The sequence below is a fragment of the Schistocerca cancellata genome, chromosome 6 (assembly GCF_023864275.1).
Source record: "Schistocerca cancellata isolate TAMUIC-IGC-003103 chromosome 6, iqSchCanc2.1, whole genome shotgun sequence".
NCBI classification, from domain to species: domain Eukaryota; kingdom Metazoa; phylum Arthropoda; class Insecta; order Orthoptera; family Acrididae; genus Schistocerca; species Schistocerca cancellata.
This window is the reverse complement of record NC_064631.1, coordinates 37257172-37278622: the sequence shown is the minus strand read 5'-3', so window position 1 is coordinate 37278622 and position 21451 is coordinate 37257172.

Genomic DNA, 21451 nt, shown 5'->3' with positions numbered 1-21451 from the left:
CAGCATTACCGATGGAGGGCGCCATGAAGTTGTAAGTCAATTTCGTCCAGGGATCGGGATACCTTGGCTAACGTAGTGTATAAGAGAAGCATTAGTTTAAGTAATTCACCGTTTCTCTTTGAAGTCGTGTGATTTGAATGACTGTGTAAACTTTTACTTCTGTTTTAGTGCTGTGAAATTTTCTTTTTATTTAATGAATATTACCTGAAGTAGTGAGAGATTATTATTTCTTGATTGTGGTGTATTACTCTTTGAATTGCAACACCTCCCAAGCGGAAGTATTTTTTATTATCGTAGAATGTGGTTAGAATGCGGAGTCAAATAGCAAATTTAGGGTCGTAGTAGGAGTTTATGGACTGGATAAGTTGCAGTAATCGGGGATTCTAACGAGGGCGTGCTGAAAAGTAATGCCACCTGTTTTTTTATGTCAAAACTCTTGAAGCCTTTTAAGTAAAACAAATGTTGCTAACATTCTACAGCCGGCCGGTGTGGCCGTGCGGTTCTAAGCGCATCAGTTTGGAACCGCGTGACCGCTACGGTCGCAGGTTCGAATCCTGCCTCGGGCACGGATGTGTGTGATGTCCTTAGGTTAGTTATGTTTAAGTAGTTCTAAGTTCTAGGGGACTGATGACCTCAGTAGTTAAGTCCCATAGTGTTCAGAGGCCTTTGAACCATTTGAACATTCTACAAGTTTATTCTTAATGTCTACATATTTGTTTATCAACATAGTCACCCTCCCAATGAGAGAGCAGTTTGCTGATACCGTCAGTGTAGAATGTCTGAATTTGTTGACGGAGCCACAACCTCACCTCTCCTTGCACCACTTCGTCAGTATGGAAGTGAAATCCTCGAAGGTGTTTATGTTTTGGAAACAGACGAAAACTGGATGGGGCCAAGTCGGGACCATATGCAGGGAAAAATGGATGACAGCGAACCAAAGACGACGGACTGCAGCAGACGTCGCAGCGCTCGTGTGTGGTCTGGAATTGCCTTGTTGAAGGAGATGGTGCTACATGTGTGGATGAACTCTTCGAATTCGAAACTCTGAGAGGTGGCATGAGCCCCCTCTCATATTTCTATCTTACGATTTTCCTCTCTAATTGCATGCAGTGAAAAGTCGCTATTCCTTCACACGCGGACTTCCCACGCAGCATCTCTCGTCACCCGGGTGGTCCGGTGACAGGCAGGCTCTGTTGATCTGGAAAGCGTTAAGCCGACGGGTGTGAGGAAGTCGAGTGAATGCTTTGCAGACGCCGACATTGTCAAAAGACACGCCCGGAGGGGTCTGAAGTAGCGGCTGGGCTAGAGGTTCCGTTACTTCGCAGAAACTTAGCGAAAACACTTTCTGGCGGGCTACCAGCGAGGCGTGGGAATGACTTGTGTACCCAGGCAGCTGTGGCGGGAAAATTCCCGCGCTTTCTGCAAAATAGTAACTGTGATTGGCTTGCTCAGGGCATAGCTCCGTGACGTAGCAAAATCAGCGCAGAAATTGGCGCCAAGAATCTCCATTGGTGGAATGGTAGTGCTCCGGCAGTAGAGGGGAATTTTCCGCCGGTTTTGAGTTGCTGATTGGAACGTTTAACCACGGCCACTGTTGTGGGAGCGGGAATGTTGTGTGTTCGGCCTGTACGGGGGCTCTTGGGAGTCGGCTCTCGCCTTTCGGTCGAGGACGTCGAAGCAACCAGCCATCGGCTCCGGTACGCCAGATCGTTTTCTGGCAGTTAAGAAGACAGTTTGGTAAGGTATGTCCGCAGCACCAGCAGACAGGGATTTTCCTAGGTGATAATCAGAGCTCAGCAGAGCGCGCCTGTTCGTCTTTTTCTAACTTTGTTCTGTCTTGGGTAGCAGGAATTAATGTTGGGTTGGCTATGTGATTTCTCTAAGATTTGAGTTGCAAGGAATTGGCTGCACATACCACTTCGTCATAATCCTCACAATCTAGTTTAGGGACAACTTACATTCACAGCGTTTGTTTGAGTCTCCAATTTGAGCCAGTTTGATGTATTATAAATGTTTCATGTGTTTTTGTTTATTATTTTGTGTTTAGTCTTAATAAATCATATTGTTATTTTGGACAGAACTTTCATTCTGTTAATCGGTAGAGCAACCCCATCATTCCTCACTATGTTAATGAAACCTTCGTTTATTTAACTTATTTATGAAATTAAATTATTGCAGGTGCCAAACTCTCTTCTACTCCACTGGCAGGGTTGATTAGAGTCAGTTCGCGTATTTTTTTTATCCTTGTGCAACAGCAAAAGTTGGAGTTAGAATAGGGGGGGCTTAGAGCATCATGTACATATGTAGATTCTAGAAGAATTGAGTGTTAAATACACTGCTAGCCCCGGCACCTCGCAACTCAATTATATGACGCTGTTTCTCATGCACAGACATAGTTACGTTACACACGGTCACGTTACACACTAGAATTCGGAGCCCTCAAGCGGCAAAGGACGGTAAATATGTAGACATGAAGAATAAAGGTATAAAATGTTTATCACGTTTGCTTCATTTAAAAAGCCTTAAGAATTTTGTGATAAATCTTCGGAGGCACTACTTTTCAGCCCGTCCTCGTACGTTAGACCACTGTTATGGACGGTTCACCGGAGCTATCTTAGCAGAAGAGATCCAGTACGAAATGTTAGCGTTCGGGATCTGGAAGCGGGAAATATTGAAATTGAATCGAGTATTTGAGGACTAAATAAACAGAACATCCAAAAGCTGTAGGAAAATACGGAGCGTTATTATGCAAAATCAGTCAGACCTTCAGTAGGATGAAAACAATCACACAGTGATTTCTCCTTATGTTACACATGGCGAACGAGGAAGTTCCTGTGCCATACCAATTCCTGAACGCTCTGGTCTACAGCAGGACTGAAAATACTAAGGAATGAAGTCTGAACATTGTTACAGCGTTTATCTGACAGACAAAATCATGTCGCAGTTTTTTTTTTTTTTAATTTCCCTCCAAAGATTTTCATTTAAGTGCACTAGCTGTATCTGGTACACTCCCATACGAGCTGTACTGCATCGTTCTTCTGGATAGAATTGATCTCTCTTGGGAACATGTCGCGTACACGGAGAATTTCGATAATTAAACAACTACATGCCGACCAGATTTATCGCGTCGTATGTTTCCGGGGCCAAACTAAGGCCATCGACGTCTCGTAATAGTAAGCATCAACATCCAACGCCTAGGAAATTCTCGACAGAATTCACGAATACATTTACTTCAAGAATCAAACAGATGATGTTATAACTCAAATACACCTGCTAAAGTTGTTTCCGGAGGAATACATCGGTGCTCAGATTCGATAAGAGTAACGACAAGTCGCTGAGTAATTACAGTTTTACATAGGAGAGGAAGAACTACTTAGCCGAGATCACTATAAGAAACTATAAAATGATAAGCGGTTTCGGTATAACTAAGTTACATCTTCAGATCTTCATAAAGGTTTAACGAACATCTTGTGATAGCACACACCAGGGCGCCACAATTCTAGGCACCACGTGTTATGTTACGGGAACGATGTTCCGGCGAATTGTGATGTACACAGCAATTTTAACTTTGACGTGGCAACAATTCGCTCATTTCACGTTTTATGTATCTGGAAATTGAATGGAAAAATTCTGTGTGTAGCTGACACAAGAGGTTTGACCAGGGTGACAATTGACTATATGAAAAAAGCGTAAATTAAATACAAACTACGGCGTGCACGCACTTTATTCAACTTGTGAACTTAACTACAGGTATTCGTATAAAGTATATGACAAGTTTGACATACCTGCCATCATTAGTGATGATGTGGCGCAGACGAATAACGAAATTCTGTACGACCAGCTGAAGTGTCGGAATATCGATGCTATTGATGACCTCCTGAACGACAGTTTTCAGCTCAGAAATGGTTTTGGGGTTATTACTGTACTCCTTGTCTTTAATATAGCCCCACAAAAAGGATTCCCAGGTGTTCAGATTCGGAGATTATGGCTGCTCAAAAATGGTTCAAGTTACTCTGAGCACTATGGGACTTAACTTCTGAGGTCATCAGTCCCCTAGAACTTAGAACTACTTAAACCTAACTAACCTAAGGACATCACACACATCCATGCCCGAGGCAGGATTCGAACTTGCGACCGCTTCCAGACTGTAGCACCTAGAACCGCTCGGCCACCCCGGCCGGCAATATGGCTACCAATAGAGGCCCATGACAGTGGCCTCTGCGTAACCCAGAGCCAGAATGCGCTCCCCAAAGTGCTCCCCCAGGACATCAAATACTTTCCTGCTCCGACGGGGTCGAGCTCCGTCTTGCATGAACCACATCTTGCAGAAAGCAGGGTCACTTTGGATAATAGTGATGAATTCATCTTTTAAAACCATTAAGTACCATTCGGTAGTCACCGTGGCATCGAGGAATATCGCACAGATTATTCCGCCTGGTCACTGGATACCAAAAAGACACCCGTTGCGGGTGAAGAGACTTCTTGATCATGAAATGCGGATTCTCAGTCCCCTCAATGCGCCAGTTTTGCTTACTGACTAACCCATCCAAATGAAAGTGCGCTTCGTCACTACACCAAACCTTACAGAACCCAATAATTCCCCCCATACCTCGCGGCCAAAAATGCATCTCGTACGTCCTACCGCAAACCGTTCAGAAGTCGTGACGATTTTATTTCATATCCGTCAATAATTATCACCCTATAATTATCTTCATGAACATCTGAAGCTCGTAATTTAGTTTGACCAAAACCGGTTATCTACAGAGAAGTGTTTTGTAGCTATCTCGGCTAAGAAGTTTTTCTCCTAAGTAATTCGCTATAGATCGCCCCTTCGAGCTCAACTTCAGTATACTAATTACAGTTTTGCCTGATGCTACTACGCAGTCAGTGTACAGACCCCTGTCTTTTCGCCAAACTCACAGCTTTTCTTGTACAAGTGGTGTGTTTAACTCCGCTCGGGAAGGGGCCTTCGACTCCCCTCCGCAAGATGCGTATCGCTGAGACGAAGAGGGCGCCGATAACCCGGTGTGGCCCGCCGCAGGCTATTAACTTGTACAGCGGTGGCGCGGCGGCACTGCAGTGCTAAGGCACACCCCAGGTACAAGTTCAGAGCACGCGCTATCAGCAATCGCTAGCTCACTGCTCAGCACCCACTCGCTGCCCTGCTGCCTGACAATTCTCTCCAGTTACCTATACAGCTTCGAGAAAGCGTCCAACAACAGATAGTACTGGAAACGTAAGGAATTCAAATCTCTAATTGTAGTGACAGTAACATTGCGATTCGTTATTACAGAGCCTAACTTGTGCTAGTGAGGCAGTACATCCGTACCTACGCACTCACTCCGCAAGCCAGCGCACAGTGCATGAGGGAAGGTACCTTGTACTACTACCAGTCATTTCCTTTTTTTAAAAAAAAGGTCTTTATTTACAACTTTATAATAATTATACAATCTTAACCCACTTCCTTAAATCATTAGTGGGTTTTAATTTTATCCAACATTAATTGCAGCTAATTAGAATATTAGTGTGTGAGATACAGCTATAACTGGATAACAATGGGCAACTAATTTGGGTTTATCATTAATGTTTACTTTATAAGACTTACGCTTAAATAATCTCTACTGCCTGCAGCGTCACAGGTGCTTCATTAGTTTATAAATCTATTTTTAGAGCCTTAATCATCGAGCTAATCCCGATGAGCGTGACCCTAACACTGGGCAGGCCAAGGATATTATTCGCTGCAGGTTCCTAAGCAACTAATTTCCTAAATCTAAGTCCTACTAACTAGTTCTAATCTAAGTCAAGTCCGGTGCTTGTCGGTGGTGTCCCCCTAGTCCTGTACTCGGCCGATTCCAGACTGTGAGGAAAGTCGGCCTGTCCACGCACAGGCGGTATGGAAATAGGGCGCTAGATTCAGCTAGTGTTTGGTATGTCTCAAGTTGTTAATCGGTGTCCCGCAGGTATTCTTTCAACACTTTTCGTGATACCTCATCAGTCAATTTGTTGATAGTTTGAAAAGTGTCTTCTCGTCTGAGTAAGTGGTATGTGGCATGGTCGGGTAATTGGTCACGTAATGTGGATGCTACATCATTGAAAAGGGGGCACTCGTAGACCACATGATCGGGAGTACCCTCTGATGCACCACATTCACACGTGGTTGTGGCCCTCCTCCCAAACCGAAATAAATATGTCGGGTAAGGCCCATGATTAGTGAGGAAATGGATCAGCCCTCGGGTGGGTTCAAAGTATTTCATGCCCAGTCGTTTCCTGACGTTAGGATGAACTTCACATGTTCTGCGACCTGTTTCTTCAGATTCCCACAATTCCCGCCGTATCTATTCGCCTCTTGGCCTTATCTCACCCCTATCCTCAACTCCAGTGCCTAATATTGCTTCTATCTTCGCGGTATTCACTTTTTTAGTCCAGAACCACGCAGCCTGTTCTCGAATTTTGATGTCCAGGGCGCAGAGCTCCATTATGACCAATACGGCTCCCCCCGGAGATGTTCTGCAGGCCCCCACAGATATCAGTATCATGTTTCTCTGAACCCTTCTCACTGGCATGGCAGGCACAACCATCGTGTAGTCATTTCCTTTCCTGTGCCTCTCGCAAATGGAACGAGGGACAAACGATCGTCTATACCACTCCGTACGACCCCTGATTTCTGTAATCTTGCCTTCGCGGTCCTTACGTGACATATACGTTGGCGGCAGCAGAATCTTTATATTGTCAGGTAAAAATTCCGCTGCGCTATATTTTCTCAATCGCGTTCCCCGAAAAGATCGGCGTGTTCTCTCCAGGAATTTCCATTACAGTTCACGGAGGATTTCCGGAGGACTGATCAAATCTACCAGCGCGCCTTCTTAATTTCTTCGATGCCTTCTTCAACCCGACCTTGTGGAGATACCAAGCGCTCCAGCAGTATTCAAGAATGGGTTGAACAAGTTCTCTATATACCGTCTCCTTTATTGATGAGCAACAATTTCCTAAAATTCTCGCAATAAATCGAAGTCGACCATATGCTTCACTATTACCAGACATACGTGCTCGTCCTATTTCAAATGGTTCAAATGGCTCTGAGCACTATGGGACTTAACATCTATGGTCATCAGTCCCCTAGAACTTAGAACTACTTAAACCTAACTAACCTAAGGACAGCACACAACACCCAGTCATCACGTCCTATTTCGTCGAGGTGTCCATGTGAAGCAGCAAACTACTGATACTGTATTGGCGCCTTACAGGGTTGTTTCTCCTAGTCATCTGTATAACGTCACATTTTTCTACATGTAGGGCAAGCTGTCATTCATGACACTAAATGGAAATTCTGTTTGAGTCATTTTGTATCCTCGTATAGTCATTCAGCGACGACACTTCCCCGTACAACTACAGCATGATCAGATAATCGTAGCAGATTGCTATTCACCCTATCCGTCAGACCTTTTGCCTATACCAGTGAACAAGAGCGGTCCTATTGCGGTTTGCTTCAACACTCCCGACGATACCCGAATGTCGAATGAACAGGGTAACAACCGGCTTTAATACTTATAAAGTGTTCCGAGTCATTCGCATATCTGAGAACCTATTTCGTAATCACAGACCTTTGTTAATAGCCTTCTGTACGACACTGTCTCAAACGCTTTTCCAGAATCTAGGAATGCGGAATCCGCCGGCTGCCATTCATTCATGCTTCGTACGATATCGTGAGAGAAAAGGACAAGCTTAGTTTCACACAAGCGATGTTTTCCAAACTGGTGCCGATCTGTGGACATATTCGAACTTAGAATATGCTGGAGCGTTGTCTGAAAAACTGTCAGGCTCCTACTGAAAACGAGAAGCTATCTTTTCAGAAACTTTAATTTTTCCACATTCCGGGAACATCTGTTAGGCACCCGACTCAGGTGTCACGCACCACTGAGATCCACTGTTGCCGCCGTAGTTCACTTTGGAATATGCAGCTAAACTCTTCGTGCGCATCAGAAGCCTGACGTCATTGTTCTACTGATTTCTTCCACGCTGGACGAAATTCTTACGTGCTTCTCTCATCGAAGCCTGCTAGTACGATATTTATTAAGAATATTGGAAGATTTTTTCCAACCATACTGTCTTGTTTGGCTGGATGATTAAACCACTAGGTCATCAGTCCCTTTTTTCTCAGACAGACAGGTCTCAGGGACTGTAGACTAGATGTAGCGTACTGCGCAAAACTCAGGGTAAGAAAACCCCAACGTCTGCCAAATGCCAATGAAGCTCAGATATGGGACAAAAAGAAGAAAGGGAGATAGAACAACAAAGGCAGGCAAGATGCCACTTCTAGAAAGCACCCAGAACTCCTCGAAAGCAGAGTGAAATGGACATACAGGGTGTTTCAAAAATGACCGGTATATTTGAAACGGCAATAAAAACTAAACGAGCAGCGATAGAAATACACCGTTTGTTGCAATATGCTTGGGACAACAGTACATTTTCAGGCGGACAAACTTTCGAAATTACAGTAGTTACAATTTTCTACAACAGATGGCGCTGCAAGTGATGTGAAAGATATAGAAGACAACGCAGTCTGTGGGTGCGCCATTCTGTACGTCGTCTTTCTGGTGTAAGCGTGTGCTGTTCACAACGTGCAAGTGTGCTGTAGACAACATGGTTTATTCCTGAGAACAGAGGATTTTTCTGGTGTTGGAATTCCACCGCCTAGAACACAGTGTTGTTGCAACAAGACGAAGTTTTCAACGGAGGTTTAATGTAACCAAAGGACCGAAAAGCGATACAATAAAGGATCTGTTTGAAAAATTTCAACGGACTGGGAACGTGACGGATGAACGTGCTGGAAAGGTAGGGCGACCGCGTACGGCAACCACAGAGGGCAACGCGCAGCTAGTGCAGCAGGTGATCCAACAGCGGCCTCGGGTTTCCGTTCGCCGTGTTGCAGCTGCGGTCCAAATGACGCCAACGTCCACGTATCGTGTCATGCGCCAGAGTTTACACCTCTATCCATACAAAATTCAAACGCGGCAACCCCTCAGCGCCGCTACCATTGCTGCACGAGAGACATTCGCTAACGATATAGTGCACAGGACTGATGACGGCGATATGCATGTGGGCAGCATTTGGTTTACTGACGAAGCTTATTTTTACCTGGACGGCTTCGTCAATAAACAGAACTGGCGCATATGGGGAACCGAAAAGCCCCATGTTGCAATCCCATCGTCGCTGCATCCTCAAAAAGTACTGGTCTGGCCCGCCATTTCTTCCAAAGTAATCATTGGCCCATTTTTCAGATCCGAAACGATTACTGCATCACGCTATCTGGACATTCATCGTGAATTTGTGGTGGTGCAAACTGCCTTAGACGACACTGCGAACACCTCGTGGTTTATGCAAGATGGTGCCCGGCCACATCGCACGGCCGACGTCTTTAATTTCCTGAATGAATATTTCGATGATCGTGTGATTGCTTTGGGCTATCCGAAGCATACAGGAGGCGGCGTGGAATGGCCTCCCTATTCGCCAGACATGAACCGCTGTGACTTCTTTCTGTGGGGACACTTGAAAGACCAGGTGTACCGCCAGAATCCAGGAACAATTGAACAGCTGAGGCAGTACATCTCATCTGTATGTGAAGCCATTCCGCCAGACACGTTGTCAAAGGTTTCGGGTAATTTCATTCAGAGACTACGCCATATTATTGCTACGCATGGTGGATATGTGGAAAATATCGTACTATAGAGTTTCCCAGACCGCAGTGCCATCTGTTGTTGAAAATTGTAACTACTGTAATTTCGAAAGTTTGTCTGCCTGAAAATGTAGTGTTGTCCCAAGCATATTGCAACAAACGGTGTATTTCAATCGCTGCTCGTTTAGTTTTTATTGCCGTTTCAAATATACCGGTCATTTTTGAAACACCCTGTAGATCCCCAGCACCCACCACTTACCAGAGGTACTCCTCTCTGAAATTGAATAAGAAAGACTAGCAACACGAACAGGACAAGAGAAGCTCAGAGAGAGAAAAGATGAAAAAGTCTAACAGGCCACGCGAGAGGGGGGAAGAAGAGTGAAACAGCAGGTAGGACGGGGACTGGGGTGGACCACCACAAAGCCCAGACTGCCGCAGCACGGCTGGGCAGAGGTGGCAAGAAAGTGTTCTGCCAGCCCCTCAATGGGCTGATAAGGAGAAGCGGTCCTCCCTCAAAGAGAGAGGTAAAACTCCAATTCACGAATAAAACGTAAAACTGAGTCAGCCACTGGAGCATGATCTCGTAACACTAGGCGTAGCGAGTCAGGGAGATTTAAGAGTCCGCTGCAGGGCGGCTAGTTTGCGAGAGTCCAGAAAATGTGGACTTCAATCAAGTGGGAACCACGACGACACTGGTGTAAGTCCTCGAGACGAAGGAGACGACAGTGAGTGAGTCAGCTATCGCCGATGCAGGGCGGGCAAAGTACGGTAGAGCCCGTGCGAGAGACATCGCATTGAAAATGCTACAGCTATCCGGTAAGGCATGTAGTTTAGTATATCCTGTGTGAGTATACGCAACCTCCACGTGGCCATAAACAATCGAGCCATCAGTATAGACTACTATCGAACCCCGGGATGCGCCAAGGACGGAGGGAAGTTGGCGGCACAGGACCTCAGGAGGGACACAGCCTTTCAGACCTTGTGACAAGTCAGGACGAAGCTGTGGTGAGGAACGCACCAAGGAAGTGGACGTGAGTGGGCCTGGACGAGAGGTGGAAGAGAAAACAACTGGAGGTCAGAGAGGACTAACCGTCCTGTTTTCACAAATTCTTTTGCGTGAGCCAAATGAAAGATCCGTGTGTTCCTATCCCCACTTACCTTGAAACTGTAGAACTAATGAACGGTCACAGAAATGCTATCCAACCCTGCAGGTAGGATCGAACCAATGCCGTTGATCGAGATCATGCATGTAGGTAATACTCTGATCATTCTTGCAGAGGAAATGTGATACGATTGCAGTCTGGCGATCACCTGCCTGCATTTAGGACAATGAGCCTCACAGGTACAACAAGTCGAAACATCGAACGATGGGCTATTAATTAATCGCAGGCAGGCGCTGACTGGAGGATGCTACCACATAGTCAGTACAGCAGCTCTTATGAAGACAATCTCACTATCGACCAATTTCCTACATGTGTTACTGTTTCTCAGAAAATACTCTAAGGTCGAAAAATGTGATTAGTACTGCAGAGGAAGAAGCTTCTCTTAGAGAACCAATCGGTTTTATAAAGTTCCGCTAATGTGAAGCACAACGTGCTTTTTTCTCATACGGTACCTTGCAAATGGCATCTGCAGTGAACAGATGCTGTCCTGCACCCTGCAACCCAGAAACACGTTCGACACAGTACCACAATATACACTAACAACCAACAAGCCATCAAACCGAGTAGCTTCACAATTATGTGGGCAGCAAGAAGATTCACTGGCGATCAGAATTCAGTACGCTGTAGTGGAGGGCCAAAGTTCGACAGACGCTACAGTGACATCAGATATGCCTTAAGGATGCGTAAAGGGGACAACTGATGTTGTCCACGTGCGTAAACGCTTTTCTGTAAGATCACCAACATTATCGGATTGTTTGCTGATGATACGACTGTCTAGAGGAAAGCACTGTCGCTGTATTCTCACAGCCGGCCGCGGTGGTCTAGCGGTTCTGGCGCTGCAGTCCGGAACAGCGGGACTGCTACGGTCGCAGGTTCAAATCCTGCCTCGGGCATGGGTGTGTGTGATGTCCTTAGGTTAGTTAGGTTTAAGTAGTTCTAAGTTCTAGGGGACTTATGACCTAAGATGTTGAGTCCCATAGTGCTCAGAGCCATTTGAACCATTTTTTGTATTCTCACAAATAAATGAAGTCTGACTTGCACAGTAGTTCCACTTAAGAAGCTAAGCGGCTCCTACCTTTAAAACAGAATGAATGTAAAATGATACCTGAAACCAAGAGAGAACCCACTGTTACAAGTTCAGTGCCCACGCCCGGGTTCGATTCCCGGCGGGGTCAGGGATTTTCTCTGCCTCGTGATGACTGGGTGTTGTGTGATGTCCTTAGGTTGGTTAGGTTTAAGTAGTTCTAAGTTCTAGGGGACTGATGACCATAGATGTTAAGTCCCATAGTGCTCAGAGCCATTTGAACCATTTTACAAGTTCAGTGGAAAACTACGAATCCTCTCACAAGTTGCGGATATCTGTAGGTGATTTCTGGAAGCGATGGGGAACAAGTCGAACACGTGAAATTAGAAGTGGAGGAGACGAAGGGAAGACTTGCACATGTTGGGAGGATTTTGGGAATATGCGTTGCTGCTGAAAATGAAACAGCATACAAGACGGTAGTATAACAAATACTAGAGTATTGTTCTGGAGCTATAGTCTATATCTAGGAGCCACGGCAAATTATAACGAACGGATTCAGAGACGCGTTTCGCATATCGATGCTGCGATGTACCTGAGGCATAAGGGAGACAGGCGTTGAGAAAGTGGAATCGGATATGCGCCAAACTCTCTTAAAATTTGGGTGACGTACAAACTCCTACCATTAATGCAAAACTGTAAGATCCTAATAAAATTTTTTATAAATCTCACAATATAATAGCCAAATTCCAAGGCGACATACAGGACGTTCCATCCACGGTAGAGAACCAGGGATGTTGGACTACCACACACTGATGAAACCAGGTCCTCAAAATATGGATTTCCTACTTTATTGGTTTTTAAAATGTTCAGTTAAACGCATACGTATTTATCACAGATAATCAGTTCTGCTTTGAAAAGTCTTAAAAATATTGGGAAACTTTCGACTGCCGTCTAAATGCTCATAACGTGTACATATATAAATGACCTTGTGGATAACATCAGAAGTTCACTGAGGCTCTTTGCGGATGATTCTGTAGTATATCGAGAGGTTGTAACAATGGAAAATTGTACTGAAATGCAGGAGGATTTGCAACGAATTGACGCATGGTGAAGGGAACGGCAATTGAATCTCAACGTGGACAAGAGTAATGTACTGCGAATACACAGAAAGATCCTTTATCGTTTAGCTACAATATAGCAGGTCAGCAACTGGAAGCAGTTAACTTCATAAATTATCTGGAAGTAGGCGTTAGGAGTGATTGAAAATGGAATGACCATATGAAATTAATCGTCGGTAAAGCAGATGCCAGACTGAGATTCATAGGAAGAATCCTACGGAAATGCAGTCCGAAAGCAAAGGAAGTAGGTTAATGTTCGACCACTGCTTGAATACTGCTCACCGGTGTGGGATACGTACCAGATAGGGTTGATAGAAGAGAGAGATAAGATCCAACGGAGAGCAGAGGGCTTCGTTACAGGACCATTTAGTAACGGCGAAAGCGTTGCGGGGATGATAGATAAACTCCAGTGTAAGACTCTGCAAGAGAGACGCTCAGTAGCTCGGTACGGCTTTGGTTGAAGTTTCGAGAAGATACCTTCACCGAGGAGTCAAGCAGTATATTGCTCCCTCCTACGTATATCTCGCGAAGAGACCATGAGGATAAAATCAGAGAGATTAGAGCCCACAGAGAAGCATACCGACAATCGTTCTTTCCACGAACAATACGAAACTTGAATAGAAGGGAGAACCGACAGAGGTACTCAAGGTATCCCCAGCCACACACCGTTAAGTAGCTTGTTGAGTGTGGTGTCACAGCCAGACACCACACTTGCTAGGTGGTAGCCTTTCAATCGGCCGCGGTCCGTTAGTATACGTCGGACCCGCGTGTCGTCACTGTCAGTGATTGCAGACCGAGCGCCGCCACACGGCAGGTCTAGAGACACTTCCTAGCACTCGCCCCAGTTGTACAGCCGACTTTGCTAGCGAAGCTACACTGACAAAAACGCTCTCATTTGCCGAGACGATAGTTAGCATAGCCTTCAGCTACGTCATTCGCTACGACCTAGCAAGGCGCCATTACCAGTTTATATTGAGATTATAAAGCCTGTACCGTCAGACCGATGTTCTCCAATTGTGGATTGAAGTTAAGTATTCAAGCATCTACGTACTTTATTTACTAGACTCAACTCCTTTAACTGTTCCAGACCTCACGCCATCCTGCGTGAGCTTAAAAGCGTGCATTTCGGCCTCCTCTAGCAACACGGTGTTGACTCTTCTGCCAACACTACATTGAGTGTGGATGTAGATGTAGGCAGATTACGCGTTGTAAAAAGCGATTGTATGATACGAAAGACCAGTACCTGGTGACTAGTCAGAAACGTCGTGAGGGCTCATCTACCCACGCTCTACAAAAAGACAGTGACGATCATATCGAAATGTGTAAGTCAGTTCCCACTCAATATGTTTCACTTCCAACAATCTATTCACAGAACTTGGCAGGTCAGCGCGTCCGACCTCACTTACTACGTGGATTTTCGCCCGTTTTTAATTATATTAAAACCTTCAAGTCTTTCGTTACCGTAGACACCACATCTCTTTCTACATGCTCTTACCCTGCCAAACATGAGCCATCTGCTAGAGTATTACATTTCGTCGGAAGCTATCGCTTGCTGTCTAACTTCTCATTTTGGATACTGCTGAGATGGTGTCTACATCAATATGCCTCACTGTGGACCTGCACATAAATAACAGCCAGTCATACCAAAACTTGAATGTACTAACTGTTCTAAATTTCATACTCCGTTCTAAGATATTTCCTTCCAATCATATTCGATTTCAGCAGCTGGTACGAGCTGACTTCAAAGACTAAGTTACTTATTATCATGGCAGGCATAATACCTTTTGCTGAATACTGCGCAACACAGTGACACAGATACATGATAGTATTTTTCAGCGAAGTCACCGAGTCCCTGAAAAAGCGGGGACTTTCTAGCAATCGTTTAATTCCCAGACGACAGAAATCCGCTCCTTGATAAGCGATCATTCTAAAAGCACTGTGTTAACGTCCTGGTCTCTGCAAAATCTCTTTCTACCGGATATTCTTTCAGCTTGTCTCGTAATGTACCATGGATTCATGGCGGACGATCTAGGCTGCCCAATCATTCGCTTAAATTGTCCGAAATGTTCTTCAAACCAATCGAGAGCAATTGTGGTCCGGTGACATGGTGCCCTGTCCTCCATAAACGTTACATCAGTTATTGGGAACATGGAGTCCCTGAATGGCTGCAAATGGTCTCCATGTGGCCGAAGATAAAGATTTCCAGCTAACGATCCGTTCATTTGGGAGAGAGGACCCAGTCCATTCCAGGTAAACACAGACCACACCATTATGTAGTCATCACAACCTTGCACAATGCCTTGTTAACCACACGGCTCAACGGCTTCGTGGGGTCTCGAACTGTACCAATAGCACTTACCAACTGGATATGGTCAAGGCCACGGGAGCTGCGCTGCAGGAGATGTCGTGCAGTTAGCAAAGGCACTCGCGTCGGTCTTGTGTTGTCACCACCTGTTGACGCCAGATTTCGTTGCTTTGTCATAACGGATACGTTCACAGTACGTCCTTATTTTGATTTCTGTGGATATTTCACGTAGTGTTGCTTGTCTGTTATCACTGAGAATTCTACGCAGTTCTGCTGCTCTCGGTCGTTAAGTGAAGGCCGTCGGCCACTTCGTTGTTCGTGGTGAGAGGTTCTGACTGAAATTTAATATTTCGGCACACTTCTGACATTGTGTGTCTCGTAATATTACTTCCATAACGATTTACGAAATTGAATACGCCATGCGTCCAGCTCCAACTACCATTCTGCGTTCAAAGTCTGTTAAGGGGCTCCGGAACGCCCTATACTTGCAATGTTAAAATAACGCTTGTAAATTACATCTTTCCTCACAAAGTATTTGAGGTAGGAAGTTGAACTTTTTACAGATTATTTATTGGAATATGGGCTACAACTTAACACAGGGATTTTACAAAATTTTAGTTCAGTTATTAAAGATTATTTTTTTTCAATCGTTATGAAAATTCACAACATTTTCTTGCAATTTTTTTTATATATTCAAAAATATACAGTTTTTTGGAAAAAGGCTGTGTTAAATTATGCAGAAGGTACTGTGTAACATTTACTGAAAGTTTGAAACAAATATGTTTGGAAGATCCTTAGAAAACATGTAATTAGTATGAGAAAATAAAAGTTTTGGGAGTCGAGCGACAAAGATTGGATTAACTTTTTAGTGCATTCCAGGTCCATAGGATGGATTATCTTCATCCTCTGCAAACTCCTCCTCCAGCTTCCTCTTGTTCCTCCTCCTGTTTACTCTTGCTTGTATTTGTAGACTCTTCACAGCCCTGTCTGCAGCCTGAAGGCGTTCCTTGTCTAAATCAAGCATCGCTCGTACCATGTTAGAATGTTATTATTTACAGTAATAGCACATACCTTTGGCTTTCCAACATTTCTCCTTTTCTTAAAAGCCTTCAGAGGATTCCTAATAACTTTACTTTTACTCATTATTATACTTCAACAAAACAGAGACTCAAGAAACAGAATTAATTACGAATATTTTCGAGATAACGACAGAGTAAATAAACATGAAACAATCGACAATCACACCAGCGATATATATTGAACCATCACAGGTTAGCCACAACACATACTTTATCTCACATCACTAAAATGTACCTGATTAACACGGACGTTAATAATAACACCATTTGACAGCAGTTTAACAGCGCCACAGTGGGTCACGCCCACGTAGAACACATTAAAAAAAATAAAAATAGTTGTAGTCTTCGGAATTGAATAAATTATATATCTATTAAAAGGTAATAGTCTGCAGATTCAGAAAACGCAAAAAAGTAAAAATTGAACTTTTCATGATTTTGAGCCTCTCCGGAGCCCCTTAATTCCCGTCGCGCAGCCTTAATGATGTCGGAAATCTTTTCACACGTATCATGTGAGTACAAATGACAGCTTCAGTGCCATTTTATGCCTTGTGTATGCGATACTGCCGACATCTTTGCACATCGCTATCCCATGACTTGAGGAACATCACTGTAAAACACGTTTCCATCTGCCGCGGCGTTTCATTCCCACACTGTGATGTACATGCTATTCGTATCCCATCAGAATCGACTCTTACTAAATCCTCTCTCACACTTGACTCCTTTCCTGAACGCGTCAACACAATTATGTATTTCTAACATTTCGTTTACGTTTTATATTACTTGTCTCAGTTCACCAAGACAGTTCTTTACTTCCATGATATAATTAACATAATCGTTTAGCTCTTTTACCCTTGGTTTCCGAACGCAACACTCAATTCAGCACCAGCATAACTATCCCTACATTCACACCTACATATCTTTGGTGAGATTTCTTCACTATATTTTACGCAGACATAACTGTAGGATTAACAGCAACAAATGCAGTTACTAAAATTACCATCAATGATGATTCATCAATTTCGCCCCTTCCACTGACTTACATAATAACGAAAGAACGTTCTACTTAAGATACATCTTTCATTATTTCTATTATTATTATTATTATTTCTTTCTTTCTATTCTCAGACGTTATGTCTGGTCAAAAATGGACAGTGACGCGGACCTTGATCAAGCGTGACTTCCTTTTAACTGTACGGTATATGTTATATTGCATTTAGGAACTTTTGGGTCATTGAACATGTATCAGTAATTACAGATTTTTGTAGTTGTATATATATGTTTGGATGTAGCTGTATTGCATTGATGTACTGGTGGATATTGTGAGGTATGACTCCTGTAGTTGATAGTATAATTGGTATAATGTCGACTTTATCCTGATGCCACATGTCCTTGACTTCCTCAGCCAGTTGGATGTATTTTTCAATTTTTTCTCCTGTTTTCTTCTGTATATTTGTTGTGTTGGGTATGGATATTTTAATTAGTTGTGTTAATTTCTTCTTTTTATTGGTGAGTATGATGTCAGGTTTGTTATGTGGTGTTGTTTTATCTGTTATAATCGTTCTGTTCCAGTATAATTTGTATTCATCATTCTCCAGTACATTTTGTGGTGTGTACTTGTATGTGGGAACATGTTGTTTTATTAGTTTATGTTTTATGGCAAGTTGTTGATATATTATTTTTGCTACATTGTCATGTCTTCTGGGGTATTCTGTATTTGCTAGTATTGTACATCCACTTGTGATGTGATCTACTGTTTCTATTTGTTGTTTGCAAAGTCTGCATTTATCTGTTGTGGTATTGGGATCTTTAATAATATGCTTGCTGTAATATCTGGTGTTTATTGTTTGATCCTGTATTGCAATCATGAATCCTTCCGTCTCACTGTATATATTGCCTTTTCTTAGCCATGTGTTCGATGCGTCTTGATCTATGTGTGGCTGTGTTAGATGATACGGGTGCTTGCCATGTAGTGTTTTCTTTTTACAATTTACTTTCTTCATATATGTTGATGTTATGTGATCTAAAGGGTTGTAGAAGTGGTTATGAAATTGCAGTGGTGTAGCCGATGTATTTATATGAGTGATTGCTTTGTGTATTTTACTAGTTTCTGCTCGTTCTAGAAAGAATTTTGTTCAATTGTCTACCTGTCCATAATGTAGGTTTTTTATATCTATAAATCCCCTTCCACCTTCCTTTCTGCTTAATGTGAATCTTTCTGTTGCTGAATGTATGTGATGTTTTCTATATTTGTGGCATTGTGATCGTGTAAGTGTATTGAGTGCTTCTAGGTCTGTGTCACTCCATTTCACTACTCCAAATGAGTAGGTCAATACTGGTATAGCATAAGTATTTATAGCTTTTGTCTTGTTTCTTGCTGTCAATTCTGTTTTCTTTATTTTTGTTAGTCTTTGTCTATATTTTTCTTTTAGTTCTTCTTTAATATTTGTATTATATATTCCTATTTTTTGTCTGTATCCTAGATATTTATAGGCATCTGTTTTTTCCATCGCTTCTATGTAGTTGCTGTGGTTATCCAATATGTAATCTTCTTGTTTAGTGTGTTTTCCCTTGACTATGCTATTTTTCTTACATTTGTCTGTTCCTAAAGCCATATTTATATCATTGCTGAATACTTCTGTTATCTTTAGTAATTGGTTGAGTTGTTGGTTTGTTGCTGCCAGTAGTTTTAGATCATCCATGTATAGCAAATGTGTGAATTTGTGTGGGTATGTTCCAGTAATATTGTATCCATAATTTGTATTATTTAGCATGTTGGATAGTGGGTTCAGAGCAAGACAGAACCAGAAAGGACTTAATGAGTCTCCTTGGTATATTCCACGCTTAATCTGTATTGGCTGTGATGTGATGTTATCTGAATTTGTTTGGATATTAAGTGTGGTTTTCCAGTTTTTCATTACTATGTTTAGAAACTGTATCAATTTAGGATCTACTTTGTATAATTCCAATATCTGTAGTAACCATGAGTGGGGTACACTATCAAAGACTTTTTGGTAATCAATGTATGCGTAGTGTAGGGACCTTTGTTTAGTTTTAGCTTGATATGTCACCTCTGTATCTATTATCAGTTGCTCTTTGCATCCTCGTGCTCCTTTGCAGCAGCCTTTTTGTTCTTCATTTATAATTTTGTTCTGTGTTGTATGTGTCATTAATTTCTGTGTGATGACTGAAGTTAATATTTTGTATATTGTTGGTAGACATGTTATGGGGCGATATTTAGCTGGGTTTGCTGTGTCTGCTTGATCTTTAGGTTTCAGATAGGTTATTCCATGTGCAAGTGTATCAGGGAATGTGTATGGGTCTGCAATGTAAGTGTTAAATAATTTAGTTAGATGTGAATGTGTTGAGGTGAACTTCTTTAGCCAGTAATTTGCTATTTTATCATTTCCAGGGGCTTTCCAATTGTGTGTAGAATTAATTGCTTGGGTGACTTCATGTTGCAAAATTATCATTTCAGGCATTTGTGGTATCATCTTGTATGTGTCTGTTTCTGCTTGTATCCACCGTGCAAGCCTGTTATGATGTACCGGGTTTGACCATATGTTGCTCCAGAAGTATTCCATGTCTGTTATGTTTGGTGAATTGTCTATTTTAATGTGTGTGTTACCCATTGTTTGGTAAAATCTATTTTGGTTTGTGTTGAATGTTTGGTTTTGTTTCCTTCTATTTTCACTTTTTTTGTATCTTCTAAGTCGTTTGGCCAATGCTTGTAATTTCTGCTTTTTTTCATCTAATTGCTCTATTGCTTCTTGTTGTGAGATTTTACCTAACCTTTTTCGTTTTTTGTCTGATATTTCATTTCTTATAAATTGTGTTAGCTGTCCGATGTCTTTTCTCAGTTTTTGTATTCTCATCTGTAGCCTGTGTTGCCATGCTGGTTTTGTAGGCTTCTTCTGTGTGTTGGTTTGTTCTGATCTCTGCCTAGTATGTATATTTAGTGTAGTGAGTGCTCCTATATAAACCAGTAGTTGTAACTCTTCCACAGTTGTGTTTTCATTTATTTTGTTGTGTATGATTGTGTTGATAGTTTTTATTGTTGTTTCGACTTGTGGGTTATTTGGCGGTCTATGCAAGAATGGTCTAATGTCTGTATTTGTGATTTTGTATTCTATATATGTCAGCTGAAATTTATCTTCTATATCTAACACGTGTGTCTCTTCGTGTTCTATTTGTGCTTGTTCTGGTGGCTGTCTTAAGATTTCGTTTTCCTCTGATTGTTTAATTGATGCGTGTTGGTCTTTGTTTGTTTGCTCTGGGATGTTTGAGTCCATTACTGTATTTTCTTCTTCTTCTGATTGCACATTATTTTGTTCCAGTATTTGTTGTACTTGTTGTTTGATGTTTTCTAATTCTGACTGGGGTATCCTGTTATTTTTTATTATTACATGGATCTGATCAGCTAGTCGTTGTTCTGTTAAAAATTTTAATTCCGGGTATCTGGTAATAAATGTTGTGTATACTTGTGATCTGTATCCAGTTGTGTTGGTTCCTAGGTTTGTTGCTTGGTAATAACAGAACATCAGGTGTCGATTAACTTCATCTGACCATCTCATCCTCTGTCTTTGTTTTCCTTCTAGGGTGGTTGCAGAAAGCATATCCTGCAAAACACCTCTATTTGGATTTAAATCATTTTCCAGTTGGCTAGCAGTGTCGTTACCATTGTGGGCGGGCATAGGGTTCAAGCGTCGTCCCCGACCATGATGGCGCTTGTCCGAGGCTTCTTTAGTTCTGTCCTGAACCAAGTAATCACACTAAAAGGGGGGTTAGCCCTATTAGTTGTTTGTTCTTTTCGTCGCCTTTTACGACTGGCAGAACATAGCGGAGGCCTATTCTTTCCCGGGCCTCCACGGGGGTTATTATTATTATTATTATTATTATTATTTGGATGGGGCCATCTAGTACTACATTATGCCATGTTTTTATATGGAAAGGAACTTTTCTTTCTTTGAAGCGCAGATTCTTTCATTGCTCGTGAGTGGGCTTGTGCCATCAGGGGGCACCCCGTCTTCATTTTAGTGGCTCATCTCACTTGTAGTCCGTTCGTCACTATCTTCTTCCGAAGCGTTCTGTA